Source organism: Dermacentor albipictus, chromosome 10 (assembly GCF_038994185.2).
Source record: "Dermacentor albipictus isolate Rhodes 1998 colony chromosome 10, USDA_Dalb.pri_finalv2, whole genome shotgun sequence".
Taxonomy (NCBI): Eukaryota; Metazoa; Arthropoda; class Arachnida; order Ixodida; family Ixodidae; genus Dermacentor; species Dermacentor albipictus.
In genome coordinates, this window is record NC_091830.1 from 65,108,211 (window position 1) to 65,120,919 (window position 12,709).

General features: G+C 50.0%; 1 long non-coding RNA gene across 1 annotated transcript; it reads right to left on the bottom strand.

Moving 5' to 3' along the window:
- Positions 1-2,926: 2,926 nt before the first annotated feature.
- On the bottom strand, positions 2,927-11,745 carry LOC135904216 (uncharacterized). Its single transcript, XR_010565041.1, has 2 exons — positions 11,399-11,745; positions 2,927-3,672 (listed from the first exon to the last, which is right to left on the bottom strand). It is a non-coding gene; the product is annotated as an uncharacterized lncRNA (long non-coding RNA).
- Between the last annotated feature and the right edge of the window lie 964 nt (positions 11,746-12,709).

The following is a 12,709-nucleotide window of genomic DNA, read 5'->3' on the forward strand; positions in this document are numbered from 1 at the left end:
CTTCGAGCTTTTATGTTGAAATACGTCTAGCATTTCCAACAATTGACCAAAAGGACGTGAGCTACGAGAAGTTTCAGCTGTCACCGCCCTGTTCCAGAGTAGAAGTACAGGCAAACTCTGGCTTTACCTGTACTCGTAGGGAACTCGGGGGGTTATGACTCCAGCTTTCTTTTAAAACCTTTTTGGTCCCTACTGCACCCCTCCCCCACCCTCCAACCGGTAAAATCAGTTATGTTACTTTGAAGGTAGAGCACCATAAGGCGCCAGGAAAGTATAATCCGGCACTACTGACCCAGCACGAGCGCCGCAGGCGCGAAGGAGTCGGTCCGGCACAGCGCTCACCATATTCGGTGTCAGTGCCCACTGTTTCACCTGCTTCACCGCGCCGCCAGCCAGCGTACGAGTGTAAACTCGCCCCCACTCCGCAATGCCAGCACGCCTATGGACAAAAGCGTACAACACGAGCAAAGAAACTTCTCCGTAGTGCCTAGTCCAAGTCAGATATTCAAGCAGCAAGCGCCCCACATTTTCTCTCTGGCACCCGCTCGTACTCGCGCACGCGCACAAACGTCTGGCGCCTCCGGAAATGCCGCGCTCCACTCTACTTACTCGGAATTGTAAAGTCGGAGCCCCTTCAGGTGTTTTAATTAAAACCTGGCCCGTACCCGGACAGCCGTGGTTCGGCTCTTTAGCTCTTGAGCGTAACCGAAGCACGGTCCTGTTGAACGTAACCGAAGCACGGTCCAACGCCGCGAGGTGGCGTCACGTTGTAGAAGCATCTTCCATACGTCTTGCAGACGGCTCAAAACGCGTTCCATTACATGGCCTGGAAGCCGTGTCAGATGTCTCCTTAGCCGTCTCCGACGCTTGCCAAAATTGTAACACACATCAAGTCAAGCGTATGAACAATAAGACAGGCTTCGGCGCCATCTTGACGGGGATACAGCATACATGGGCAAGCTCTCTCGTTAAGACTGCTCTGCCGCTAATTGAGAACGAATTTCGAAAACAACGCCCATTTGGCAGCAGTAAGCTACTGTCAAAGCATCATCAACACAAATCTAAAGCAAATACGAGCGTTAGTGGGGAACGAATGAGCCGAACAGTGCCGGCCTACGTCTCGATGGATTGGAAGCGGGCAGTTCTCGCTTCGACTGGCGCGGCCATGTTGCCGAACGTAAGGGCCCCCTTGCGAGCATTAGCGTTTAGCGCTAAATCCTAAATAGCGTACTTACGTAAGAGATGCAGCACTATTTACGTACAACGCATGCGCAGTGTGCAGCACGCAACGCTAACGGAAACGCTGAACTCCTTGTGTTTCCTGCTATATGTTGTACTAAAATTGTCTAGCGTACCGCAACGCAAAGGCAGGGCAACCAATAAAAGAGACGTTAGAAGACTAACGTGCCCTAGCCAAGACAATCCATTAGCAACAATCCTGTTATGGCGGCTATATATAGAGTAGGTGTGGCGACCGAGCGTAGTTCACCACTTCTCCGCGTCATGATGCAAAAAAAGGTGTTGCAGTCAGTAGAACGGTTATCTTGGGCGCTTTGGCCTCTGTACTCAGGGATGAGTGTGTGTACGCAGAGGAGACAAAATGCGTGTTTGAGACTTGTGCTGCCGCTGATTTCAGCTATGATTTGTGTTTCAAATACGGTTCTCTGAAGCGCAAGCAAAGTTGTATGGGTATTTGTGCTAACCTCGGAAAACCCGAAATGCTGCAACTATTTTCTTTTAGCTTCTATGCAAGAACCTCGCACGACAGCTTCAATGGTTTTGAAGAAGTGCGGAGTTATTGTAGAGTCTTAGGCTGGGAAGTAAAACTCTTGCTTGTGCTAGTTGGTTCATGCTTGAATTAGGTAAACGCAAGGCGCAGAAGACCAGGACTTGTCGTTTGTGTTCTTCTTCCTAAGCCCTGGTCTTGTCGTTTGTGTTCTTCTTCCTAAGTCCTGGTCTTCTGCGCCTGGCCTTTACCTACTTCAGGCTGGGAAGTAGTGAGTAGTTTTTTCGTAGTTTGGGTGCCACCAAGTATCGTTTGAATCAAATAATAAAGTTCACTGTCCAGAACCACACATGCTGCCTATGAGAGACGCCGAAGTGGGGCATGAGCAACAAACTACAAGAAAAAGAGTACAATAAAAAAGTTCTAAAGTTCACACATAAACAAGAAAAACACTTGTTTCTGATTAGTTTACAAGCGTTCGAGTGTTCATGTTGATGTACGCGTGGCGGTCCTCGTTGGTGGAAAAGAAAACGAACACAAACACATACAGAAGAACCACAGGAACATGATAATGTGAGCGAATAGGCGCAAAACCTATTTATGTAAAGGTTCAAAACATGAATAATTTCGACGAATACGCAGTCGTGATTAAATTACAATAATTTAGTGTAATAAATTTTATATGTTCCCAATTCTTGAATACGCTGTTAATGCGCGTGGTGTACTGTGTTTCAAGGGATTTTATTGGGCGTTATATTAGAAATATATTTCTTGTTGCACTCAATTCTTGCACTATTTTATTTGACCTTTAAATTTCTTAGGAACACAGCCTGTAAACAGACGAAAGAAAATGAGGCAGGCAGGTTAACGAGAACAATAATTCAGTTGGTTCCTTTAAACGGGAGAGAGGGGGACATAGAAAGCTTAACAGTAACATAATTTATCTGAACAGTGGAGCCCTGCAATTTATTTACAGGTGCTAACAAATGTTGTCGATACTCTGGTCCATGCCACTCGTACTGTTAGGTTAATAATGAAGTCATCAAGCCGCAAAAATGGTGTACATGGCAGCGCCGATGAAACAATCTAAATTATAGTGAGGTCAAGGCTGAGCAAATTTATACTGAAAGACGTATTCTTTCAAAAATCTATCGCAAATGGCGCGATAATACGGTGACTATCAGAAGAAAAATGAACCTCTAAGGTGTGATTTTTTTCGTATTTCGTGCCTAAACTTCCAACAGCTCTGATAACTTAGTGTGACATAATACATTTCAATGCATAATTTCGTATTTCAATTGTTCTAGCTCAGTAAAAGTTCTTGAAACATCTCATGTTTGTTGTCTGTGGGACAATGTAGTTCATTATTATTACAATATCTTTGAGGCCCGAGCAGGCGTCGTTTATAAAGTAAAAAAATTATGACGTCACGTCACGTTGGTGCGGGAACCTGAAAGTCAACCGTCTTCGTTCTTCTTTCCTGGAATGCTACGGCTGCTCTTCAAGGTAAGGGTAGTTTCTCCTTTTAAATATTCCCGATGGGCATATTACTAGTACAGCTCAGGTTAATTTCGCCGTTAGTTCGTCTTCAAGTGGCATCAGAAAAATGATCGAAGAGTGTCAAATAACATGGTAGGGTTTCCATCTAGTTTTACTGCACCACATTTCCTAGGCTGAATCTTGAGAATAACGTCCCGCCGTGTTCGGTGGACGTTAAATAAACGCGAACACGGGAGCCGAGTCATTCGCCGATCGAGCGGCGGCGGCCCCGGCCTCCGTGGGACGCCGTCGCAAGCTGGACACGGCAATGGCGTACGTGAGGACCGCCGCCACAATTACGAGGATCGCCGAGATCAGCGCGTACGTGGCCGGCGACACGCCGAAGATTCTGCGTTCCTCGAGCTCCACTTCCTCGGCGCCGACGTCGCGACCGCTCGCATTGGTGCCTGCGTAGCCGTGCAGTAGCTTCGCATGTGAATCGGAAAGCAAGTACGAATAAAGCGACCTTCCTGCAATGTTCCCATTCCTGCAATGTTAGAGTGAGGAAGTGGGCCACTGCACAAGCCTCAAGATAAAGAACCCTAAGCGTTGCTCTAGACCTTCAATTGCGTGTAAGTTCCCCCCGACAGACTTAAACTCCTAATCTCGTGGCGCAGTAGTACCGTTTAGTAAGTGAAACATTTCTGCACATGCGTTCCACTTAGGTTTTAGAACCTACATGGTCTGAGGTTAAGATTGTTTCGTTCGTAAGTGAAACTTATGTGGAGCGGCAGTAAGCGTCCCATAAATTGAAAGTGATATGGCAGCGCAGCCGAAGGAAGAGCTTTGTCTGTTCAAATGATCTTGTTCAGCATAAGTTTTGTATAGTAAAGTGGAACAAAATTGCAGAATTGTTTCACTAAGCATAGTCCCTGTAGAACGAAATTATACGGATTCATTTTCAACTTTGATCAAAGAAGCCTGATCCATTTACGTCCACCAGTGTCAGTTTCGACATATCTCGTTAAAAATGTTGAAAGGCGATTCGACGTCTAGTTTAAGTCGAGGGAGGACATCGTCTTTCTGGGCGAGTTGAGGGTCAGAATGGGGTGCATGATCCGCAAAATTTGTTTTGAGAGCCGTGGTTGAACGTCGACGTTTTATCCGCGTCAAAAAACGCTGAATCGCCTTCCAACTTTTTCTTACGAGTTACCATCATCATCATAACCATCGTCACGATCACAGTAACACAAAGGTAATAATTGTCATCACCGTCATAAGATTGCTCACATATTTAGGTAACACTATCCTTGGGAGTGGCCTACGAAAGAGCCTGGAAACCAACGTTCCCGATGCGGAAAAGTGGTGGTGGTTCGGCAATCAAGAAGCGAGGCGACAGATGGAGAAACACATTTTGGTGTTAAAGTTACAAAACAGGGATAAGGTGCTTCGGAAAGGCTGGCCTACGTTTGGATAGGTGAGTCTATCTTCGTCAGAGGCAGCACTGTCATCCTCAGGATGCCAAGGCCGCCTTTGACGGCCTCTAGTGGATGATAGAGTCAGAAAACGGACAGCAATGCGTCGGGGGAGATGCGTGTGATATAAATCACCTAGATATCGCTGACAGCGAGTAGCTTTCATTTAGCAGATGCAATGACAATCAATGATCGGATATGAGAACATTTCAATCCTAATAGCATATAACGTACGTTGTCAAGTGGTGACGTACATAGCTACCAATAATATTATGTCCGGAAATGATTGTTCGTGCCATTCTCGAAAGTTTCCCGTTTTGCCAGGTTGAAGACGCCATTAAAATAACGCCGCAACAAATGCGCAACTTTTCTTGTGGTTTCGTGGAAGGCGGCGTCGACACAGGGTCACGAACAAACCACCAAACATACGCGGCAGTAGAGTAAACGTTCGTTTCATTGATGGCTGCGGCCGCACAACAACTGTTCGCTATAATTTCCGGCTGCTGATAGTCATGCACTCATTTTCATACTTTACACTGAAGCTTTATGTGGCTAGATTCTGAAAAAAATTGCATGCGGCCATCGAGCCGTGTAGATGGAAAATGCCTCTCCATACGTGGGCCTATGCCGAACATAGTGCAATACCGGGACGACCCGCGGCGGAGGTGAAGGAGGCTTTAAGCACTTCGCCAACTTGCAAAATGAATTTAATATTGCTACGGGGTATATTCCCACTGACGAAGAGCCGAGCAGGAAGAGCAGGCCTTGTAAATATACTTGTAAATAGCTTTTCGTCGGTGTCTTCCTACGTAACATATTTGGTGGAGGTGGACGTTCCCTGTACCTCGTCACGGAGCTTCGCAGTGGACGGTACGTCGAGCCCACCTTCATGGCTCCCGGCGACGCCAACCCGACTCCATCGGCTCCGACACCTGCTGCCACTTCGACGACCTACATCACCCTCTCCGCCCCCCCGTGATCCTGGCGTATTCTCGGCACAAGATGGGGAAGACGTCGAGGACTGGATCAGCCTTTACGAACACGTCAGCCGCAATAACCGGTGGGACCCAACTATCATGCTCGCCAACGTCGTGTTTTACCTCGGTGGCACACCTCGAGTTTGGTATCGGACGCACGAAGATGAGCTGACCAGTTGGGATTCGCTTAAGCAAAAGCTTCGAGACTTGTTCGGCAACCCCTACGGTCACCAACTTGCCGCGCAGAAGGCGCTTTCCGGTCGTGTGCAGACGTCAACGGAGCCCTACGTCACGTACATTCAGGACGTCTTGGCTCTATGCCGCAAAGTTGACGCACACATGACTGAGTCCGACAAGGTCTCCCACATCCTCAAAGGCATTGCCGATGACGCCTTCAACTTGCTCGTATTTAACAACGTCGCGACGGTGGATGCAGTTATAAAAGAGTGCCGCCGCCTGGAATTCGCTAAAAGCCGACGTATCGACCAACAGTTTGCCCGTCTGCCCAACACCCCAGCGACATCTTCCTGTGCCGACACTCCTCGTCCCAACAACACTGGCGATGTTACCAGGATTGTCCGGCGTGAGATCGAGGCCGCCTATCCGGCTGCGTTCGACTCCAGCCCCTCCAATGCACCTGCAGTCACTGTTTCCCTGATCCAGGCTGTTGTCCGCCAGGAGTTCGCCAACATGGGTATTCACACCATCTGCTCGGCCCATCGCCCTGATCCCCACCCGGCATCTTCGATTCCACCCCGTCCCGCACCTTCTTACCCACCACGTTTCCGCAACCCCTCTGAATGGCGCACTGCAGACGACAAGCCAATTTGTTTTCACTGCCATCGAATTGGGCACATTTCTCGGCACTGCCGCAGTCGCTGGAGTTCCCTGAACCAGTCTACATATACTGCCTACTCTCGCCCCCCAGGTGGCCTTTCTCGTCCTTATGCTGCCCGCTCAGATAATGCCGCCACCGATTCTCCTGCGCCGAACCGCCCCTATTCTCGTTCGCCTTCGCCCCAACGACGACAATCTCGCTCTCCCCAGCCCCGTCGTTCCTATTCGCCGACTCCCTTTGGACGCCGCTCCCAGCCGGAAAACTAGACGATGCAGCGCCTCGAGGTGACGCTGCATTGCTCCCTACGCCGCCAAATCCTCTCCTGACGTTGCCCACTCATCTGAACCTTCTTGACGTGCAAGTCGACGGTGTTCCTGTATCAGCTCTCATAGACACTGGGGCGCATTTGTCGGTAATGAGCGCGGATCTTCGTAACCGGGTGAGGAAAATAATCACGCCCGCCACGACGCCTGTTGTCCGTGTCGCCGATGGCGGAACAGCCCCCGTAATTGGTATGTGTGCCGCCCGCGTCTCCTTCGCCGATCGCTTCACTACTGTGCTATTCACAGTCATCGCTCACTGTCCCCACGACATCATCCTCGGCCTCGACTTCCTCTCCGCACATTCTGCTCTCATCGATTGCTCCGCCAGTACTTTCCGCCTCGACCTCCCTGTTCTGGATCCCGCTGAACAACACCTTCCTCGCTTCAGTTCCGTCGACTTCGTTCGCTTGCCACCTTCGGCACTGACTTACGTTGACTTCGTGTCATCCCCACCAGTGCCCGACGGTCACTACATCGCGGCTCCTATGCAAGACGTCCTCCTTACACACGGGATCACACTACCTCATACTATTTTATCTATTACGGCGAATTGCGTCTGCCTGCCAGTGGTCAATTTTGCCTTGACGACACAAGTGCTGCCACGCGGGATGTCTCTGGCCTAACTTTGCTCATTCGAGGATCACTCTGTAGCATCGATTTCAGTAGACGACAATTCAACCGATCCCCCTCTATCATCGCAGTCGGCAACTTGTACCATCGCCAACTTACAGAAAATGATTGCACCCGACATGCCCTCCGAGCACGCTCGTGCGCTCTACCGCGTTCTGACTTCCTACCAAGATATTTTTGACTTTAACGATCGTCCTTTGGCCCAAACAACAGCTGTTAAACATCGCATTAATACCGGAGATGCCCCTCCTATTCATCACCGCCCGTATCGAGTATCACCGGCTGAGCGTCAAGTTATTCACACCGAAGTTCGCAAAATGCTTGCCAAGAACATTATTGAACCGTCATGTAGTCCATGGGCGTCACCGGTTGTGCTGGTAAAAAAGAAGGATGGCTCATGGCGCTTTTGCGTGGACTATCGGCACCTTAACATGGTTACCAAAAAGGACGTGTATCCCCTACCTCGGATTGATGACGCCCTTGACTGCCTCCACGGTGCTCGCTATTTCTCCTCTATTGACCTTCGCTCCGGCTATTGGCAGATTGCCGTGGCAATCTCGACCGCGAGAAGACTGCCTTTGTAACACCCGACGGTCTTTATCAATTCAAGGTGATGCCGTTCGGCCTATGTAACGTTCCTGCCACTTTTGAACGCATGATGGACTCCCTTCTTCACGGTTTCAAATGGTCCACGTGCCTGTGCTACTTGGACGACGTTATAGTTTTCTCCCCAACATTCGCTACGCACCTCGAGCGCCTCTCAGCAGTCCTGGACGTTTTTCGGCGAGCCGGTCTGCAACTCAATGCATCGAAGTGCCAATTCGGCCGTCGCCAGATTACCGTCCTTGGACATCTCGTTGACGCGAACGGAGTGCAACCGGACCCAGGCAAGATCCATGCTGTTACGCACTTCCCTGTTCCGAAGTGTGTCAAGGATGTGCGCAGCTTCATCGGCCTTTGCTCGTACTTCCGCCGTTTCGTCAAAAATTTTGCGGCCATAGCACGACCACTAACCGAGCTTTTGAAAAAAGACGCCCCTTTCCAGTGGGGCGATAACGAGGCCTCGGCATTCTCGCTTCTCATCGATCTTCTCACAACGCCTCCCGTTCTGGCCCATTTCGATCCTTCTGCGCCTACCGAAGTCCGTACTGATGCCAGCGGTCACAGAATCGGCGCAGTACTGGCACAACGCCAGCGTGGCCACGACCGTGTTATCGCTTACGCTAGCAGGCTCCTCTCGCCCGCGGAGCGCAACTATTCCATCACTGAGCGTGAGTGTCTGGCCCTAGTTTGGGCGGTTGCGAAGTTCCGCCCATACTTATATGGCCGACCCTTTTCCGTTATCACAGACCATCACGCGCTTTGTTGGTTATGCTCATTGAAAGACCCGTTTTTCGTGTTGGATTAGACCTCCTCGGTCCCTTTCCCACGTCATCCTCTGAGAACAAATGGGTAGCCGTCGCAACTGATTACGCCACCCGATACGCTATCACATGGGCTCTACCTGCCAGTTGCGCCACTGACGTCGCGGACTTTCTCTTGCGTGACATTATCTTAGTGCATGGCGCCCCGCGACAGCTGCTTACTGACCGTGGTCGTAACTTCCTCTCGAAAGTTATCGCCGACATTGTGCGTTCCTGCTTTATTCAACACAAGCTGACTACCTCATACCATCCTCAAACCAATGGCCTGACCGAGCGCTTAAACCGTACTCTTACCGACATGCTGTCCAAGTACGTTTCGAAGGACCACCACGACTGGGATGTTGCCCTTCCTTACGTCACCTTTGCTTACAATTCTTCCCGGCACGACACCGCCGGATTTTCTCCATTTTATCTACTCTACGGTCGCGAACCGACCTTGCCCCTTGACACGGTACTTCCTCCTGCTGCGACCTCAACAACCGAGTATGCCCGCGACGCCATCGCCCTCGCCGATCATGCACGCCAGCTTGCCCGTGCTCGACTGACGGACTCGCAAACCACGCAGCAGCGTCAGTACAACGCCCGCCACCGTGACGTACAGTTTTCGCCTGGTGCACTCGTGCTCCTGTGGTCGCCCTGTCGTCACGTTGGACTTTCCGAAAAGCTCCTTTCGCGATACACAGGACCCTACCGCGTGCTGCGCCAGGTGACGCCTGTGACTTATGAAATTGCCCCTGTGAGCTCAACCTCGTCATCTACTCTGGCATCTAGTGATGTCGTGCACGTCAGTAGGCTCAAGAGCTACTACACTGCTTCAGAGTCCAGCCTTTAGTCGCTCCGGGACGGCGCTTTTGCCGCCGGGGGTAGTGCTACGGGGTATATTCCCACTGACGAAGAGCCGAGCAGGAAGAAGACGAAGACGACGATTGGAAGCTAGCGCGGGCTGTTGCCTCTTGGTCAACTGCGGCGTATTGCCTTGTAAATATACTTGTAAATAGCTTTTCGTCGGTGTCTTCCTACGTAACAATATCTTAAGTCCAAATACAACCCGTACCAGATATTAACCTGATAAGAAAAGATAAACATTCACCCACGTTAGCCATGTCTACATTCGCACCGCCCTCTCTTTCTCGGCGTTTCAAGCGCTTGCATATCTCCTTTTCTTTCCTTCCGCTCTCAGCTGGTGGCGATCCCGTAAGCGTGCTGCCCACGAGGACCACAGGGCGGAAAGAAATGCGAACCGCGCATGCGGCCCCAATTTTCGAGTACTTGGGACGTTTCACCGAAGCAACGGTCAGGTTTCAGAGGGAGCTTGAGGGGAACCAATTTTGTGTCACCTGCGTTGTGTGTGAGCGCTTGTGCTTTCAGAGTGACCTCACAACCTTTATTACACTGCGTGACGTCAACCAACGCACGACCGCCTTGGATACGGTGAAGCAGTGTGTGCCCTCGGAGTGCGGTGAGGTGTGTGTCTGCTCTACGTGTCGGGATTCGTTAGTAAAAGGTGTCCTGCCGCGTTTTGCAGCAACACATGGGTATGTATACCCCCTGGTACCTCATCACCTTTCGAGGCTCAGCATCGTGGAGGAGCGACTAGTCGGGCCTCGCCTTCCATTTATGTGCACACGGCGTCTGACGCGCAACAATGGACAGTTCGCCATCAAGGGGCCCATAGACACAGCTTCGCTGTTCACCCACCCTCACAGATTGGAATGGCACTGATTTTTTTGCTGTAAAAGAAGCGTATTTTCAGATACACATGGACAAGCACCAAAGCAGTCTGTTTTGGTATTTGTCCTTGTATCCATACATGAGTATGCTACCTTTATAACGATGATGGACAACCTACTAGGCCCGCGAACTATCTCCTCAGCAATCATTTTTATTTGTTCTGGCATCCGCTAGGGTGGAGCATACATCCCTTGTCATGAACTCATTTTTAACGCTGTAGCGTTAAGGGCCCCATGTAGCGAAAAATCCGCCGTCGGCGTCCCGCGTCCCGCGTCGACCGTGATTGAGTGAACAAATCATTCCGTACCACGCATACACAACAGCGCACGCCCTCCGCGTAGCGCAATGACGTTGCTGAACTAAGTGCATTTCTGAAAGTAAAATGCGCCATAAAAATCGTAAAGTATGACGAACACACGACCTACACACACGATAGGGTCGGATTGTAATTTCAATATGCGAGAAAACATATTGCTACGTGGAAATTCAAACATGAACCCGTACTCCAGCGTTTCTACCATTCGTAGGGCGGCGCACCAAGCTCGGTTCCTTGCTACAACACTGTACAGACGGCGCTAGCCTCCGCGCATTCACGGCCCAGGCAAGAGGCCGCGTTTCTGCCAGAAAGCTCGCCTTCGTGTATGACGTTTGCCGATAAACATTACGGTTATACAAGTTGCAGCTGCCGGGAAGCGTGAGAAGCAGTCAGGGATTTTTTTTAGTGCTATGGCACTCCACTCTTCGAGGCGAAGCTTAAGCGTCCTCAAAATTTGTATTTCACGACCCAGAGCTTACTTTTCACCGATGCAGGAACGGGCTGCAGCTCTTGAAGGGGTTGTACAGCTGCAAGGGCAGGCCTCGTTTGGTCAGGCGTAATGGCGGCACCGGTACCAGCCCCACTCGGTATGACTACCTCGCGTTCAGCCTCGTCTCCTGTCCACTGCTGCCGGTCGCTGGTGACAGCGGCAGCACCGCTGACACTCCTATGTTCGACACTGCCTTCCGGCGTCGTAGTTGACGAACTCGTTGTTGTCGACTCCTCCTGTGAGCTTTTCACTGCAGACGCCATCTTATTGTTGTCGTGCCTTCAAAACATGGCACGTACCCACAATGGGGGAAGGGCCAAGAATCGACCATTGTTTGTGTGTGTGTTTGCCCTCTGTCATAGGTTCATACTCGCTTTGGGGTACTGGCCACGATGCGGATGGAATTAGAAGCTGGTTTGCAATTTGAGCAGAAACAACTGAGGTAATTGGAAGAGAATGAAGAGAATAGAAAGTAACACATATTTATCAATAAAAAAAGTTTTTTTGAAAGAATTTAAACTCCAGCGGCCGAGCAAGCATTCTGGTGACTTAGCCCAAGAATGGAGGCTCCGAGAGAAAGAACTTCATAAATTTCTAGATTTTGCTAGAACTTTTCCTACACGTTCTTTCTAAGGTAGTTTTGCTTGTACGTGTAAAATATCTACAAAAGAAGTGACAGCAAATTATCTCAGCTTCACCACAGAACAGCACAGCTTGGAGGGCCAGTCGTGTGGTAATAAAAAATTTACTTCTACACCGCACTCGAATGAAACTACAGGTCTACGAGTTTGAAAGAAATGTATGTGCCAAGAGAATAGTAGGTGTCGATACTGAGCAATATTAGTTACAGTTACGTTTAAAAAGTGAAGCATGATCGCCTATGACCTGAATCTAATGGCTGTAACATACGCTGGCACTAGAGCTACAGAGAAAACTTAGCCACTGAGGGCCGTTGTCTCCAGGTTCTCTGCCATTTAATTCGTGAATAATCCCTTATTTTCTGGTTCCCAGAGAACTTTTATTCATTTTAATCAGGCAGACACAAAAAAGCAGAATGCATGCTAAATTACGAGAACGCTCAAGCCTCGCCTTTAAGAGTTGAACGCAATAGCGTTCAAAGTTCCCTGGCTGCTTCTGACGCTTCGCGGCAACTGCAGCTTAAGTAACCGTAATGTTTACCGGGAAACACCGGAGGTGAATGCTATGCACGAAGGTGCGCTCTCTGGTTGAAACGCGGCCTCTTGCGTGGGCCGTGAATGCACGGTGGCGAGCGCCATCTGTACAGTCTTGTTGCAAGGAA